This window comes from Mus pahari, chromosome 5 (assembly GCF_900095145.1).
Source record: "Mus pahari chromosome 5, PAHARI_EIJ_v1.1, whole genome shotgun sequence".
NCBI classification, from domain to species: Eukaryota; Metazoa; Chordata; class Mammalia; order Rodentia; family Muridae; genus Mus; species Mus pahari.
The window spans coordinates 144308538-144312197 of NC_034594.1; positions in this window are offsets into that span (position 1 = coordinate 144308538).

Genomic DNA, 3660 nt, shown 5'->3' on the forward strand with positions numbered 1-3660 from the left:
AAGAGAGCCTGAGGCCAGCGAGATGTACATTGATAGGTATCACAGTTAACCATTTGTCCAGGGGTTTCCTTTGGCTATGACCGTTTGCAGGAAGTTTATTGGGGGATTGCTGGAAAACAGGAACATTGCCTGTGAGGTAAGAAGGAAGCCCTGAGCAGAAGTGGAATTTTGGATTCAATCGCAGCAAAGGTTTCCGTTCACTTCCAGAAGTCTGACTTTTCATGTCTGCTCCAACTCAAGGGGACTGGACTTCTACACTGATTTATCTGCCAATCGACAGGTTTCTAGACGTGGGTTGATCTCAGTAAGGAACTACTTGAAGGCATCCTGGAGAGGAACTCGGCTGAGTCACTAATACTCTCAGCGTTTGGGAACAATTCCTTTGATCCTGAGTGGGGTTCAGAGCACCTTCTACATGAGATAGCGTGTGCAGCACTGCGCTGTTTTATAGATAGGAAAGCAATCTCCGTAGCACTATGACCTACCCTGGCTCACACAAGTCCCTGTGCTTCTAATTTATAGTTTTCTGCATGGTTTGTTGGCTCCCTTTATCTCTAAAACTGAGACTTTAGTAGTGTAAAATTTTCATTATAATGAGCACAAACTTGGACCTTCTGTTGCTTTGAGTGACAGTGTACATTGTCACATACATTAATCATCTGAGAAAGAATTAAGAATTAAAGTTATATCAAAGACCCCCAAGTAAGGATTCTAGAAAATAGACAATAAATATAGCAGGGTCTGTGGGGCCCTGACATGTAACCCAGGGCAAAGAGAGAAGGGCTATGTGTATGGCCCAAGATGTCATTGTAAAACATAATCAACTAGGCATCAACTCCACTCTTTGGCCAGTGGCAAAACATTGCCTGAGAGGTTTTTCAAAGAATTAGGTTAGGCAAAGAAGAAGGAAGAGGTGAGAGACAGCTTAAAGTCATTATCAAGTACTTCCTAAAAGCTAGGATAGACTAAAAGAAGTCAAAAGATCTCCAATGACACGTAGATTAGGACGTGAGGCCCAGAGTCCAGAAAGGGCTGTCTTAGAACAAGTGCATGGAGTCACAGCTCTTTTCTTATTCTAGACTCCTTATCTGGCCTTCTCATCCCTAGATATCAAAGGCCCTGGTAATGCTTTTGCTAAGCAGCATGTAGCCTAGGCCAGTTTGGTAGGCGGTGGAAGAGTTTGTATCAAAATGCTGACTCTGTTGTTTATTTATTGTATGATGTCAGGTAAGTTATTTAACTTTGTAAGCCTCACTCTGCTCAACCATGAGTTGGAGGGAATATGAGTTAGACCCAGTGCAAGGCTAGGAGGAAGCTGAGCTGCATGACTGCAGAGTTCTCATAGTCTTGTAACTCTGTGTCCTAGTACATGTGAGCAAAGACCTAGCATTTTACAATATTCTTATATTTTCAGGACTCCATTAAATAATATAGGAAGCAATGGGTCTTAGTGTTTCTGTTACTGTGATAGACAACATGACCAGGGCAACTCTTATAAAGGAAAACACTTAATTTGGGGCTGGCTTACAGTTTCAGTTTAGTCCATTATCATCATGGCAGAAAACATGGCAGTGTGAAGGCAGATATGGTGCTGAAGGATCTGAGAGTTCTACATCTTGAACTGCAGGCAACAGAAGACTATGAGCCACACTGGGCATGGCTTGAGTGTATGTGAGACCTCAAAGCCCCCCTCCACAGTGACATACTTCCTGCAACAAGGCCACACCTCCTAATAGTGCCATTCCCTATGGGCCAAGCAGTCAAGCACATGAGTCTGTGGGGACCACTCCTATTCAAACCACCTCACAATATGACTGCTTGTTTCTTACCCAGCCTCCTGTCCCAGCATATGGCTTTCCTAGTGTTTGACCCTACCTTCCAGGAGAGACCAGTGATCTGGGATGTAGAAGGAAAGTCTGCGCAAAAATCTCCACTGGAGAAAAAGGTGAAAAGGATAGACGGCTCTGCAGGTGCCACTTGAGCACGTGGTGTTTAATACCCCAGACAACGGCCTAGGTAAAGGGCTCAACATTCTTGAAGCCTTATCTGTGTTCTATCTTCAGACTTGGGAGCAATGACTCATCCTTTTAACAACAATAAAAAAGAGGGTTTTGTTTTGTTTTGTTTTTTGTTATTTTTTTGTTTTCCCAACCTGGAAAGGAAGCAATGTCTGAAACCGGTCTCATTATGCAGCTCTGTCTGGGAACTCTCTATGCGGATCAGACTGGTCTAGAACTTGCAATGATTCTCCTGCCTCTGCCATCAAGTTCTGGAATTACAGGCATTTGTTACCATTTGAGGCTTGAGGCTTCTTAATCAATTCACTCCCAGAAATAGTTCTTGAGATAGGATCTATTTCTGATTACTTTTCTCTTATTATTTTTCTCAATATAGCAAGGCTGAGGAGAGCATTTGAGTATGATCTTTGCTTTTTTTTTTTTTTGCATAAAGAATGTCTTCGAAAACTTGATATTTATATAATCTCATCATTTTCATTTTTTTCCCCCAAAAAAGATAATGAACATAATATTCTCTTTTTTTTTTCTTTTTGAGACAGGGCCTCATAAGCTTAAAACAGCCTTTATTTATGCATCTAAGAAAGACCTTGCACTTCTGATTCTCCAACTAGCAATGACTCTAATTCTGCACACAATACTATTTGAGATTTTTTTTCCATAAAACTAAGCAATGGTATGCAATGCTTTTTTTTTTTTTTTTTTTGTATATGAGTTCTGCTAAAGAAAACAAACATAAAAGTGTGTGCATACAGGTTACAAATTCTCTAAGCTGTCACCATTAGCATTCCATGTATGGTTAAGGGAAAGGTTTCTATTGTAGATTATGACAGAGAGAGAACAGCCAGAGGCATATGGACGAGTCTAGAGAAGTCTAGAAAAGAGGTAGAAAGTGGAAGACTGGACATGGCCAGAGCTATCTGCGAGAGAGGGGAGACCAGCAGGGGAGAGAGGATAAATACACTAAGAGAAGAGGGCAGAGCAGAGAGAACAGAGTTCTAACAGCAGGGTTATAAGGAGGATGAGAGGCAGGGAGGAAGGCAGCCTGAGAGCTGGACGGAGAGCAGGGCAGGGAAAGGTGGGCTGATTTTTTCAAGTTTAGGGAATTGAAGTTTCCTTTGGACCTAACACAATTTGTTTCTGGGATGAATAGTGCGTTGAGGCAGCCCCTCTTCCTGTAAGTAAGGGGGAATTCCTCTTTAGTAAGGGATAGTTCGTGCAGGGCCTTTACCCCAGCACTGGCATCTTTACTATAAACATTATTTAAGGATAGAATAACTACCAGACATTTACTTATGATGGTACATGTCACATTAAGAAGTCACCCCACCCCTGCTCAGAAAGGGGAGGCCCACCTGCTTGCCCCAAAGTTGAGTCTAGGCCCAGCTCAATCTGGACTATAGGAAGACTTCTGGTGGTTAGAGATAAGCAGGCATCCTCAGAAACTTGTGAAACCTGTTCCAGTCTGCCGAATGGAGTCATCTTGCTTACATCTGGCAGAAGGGACACATGGCTCTGCTGAGGTATACCTGTGGCTGCACACCCGAAGCCCATGCAGACTGTCAGACTCCCTCAGTCCCAACCCACAAGTACTTCCCTTCCCTTCCCTTCCCCTCCACTCCCCTCCCCTCCCCTCCCCTCCCCT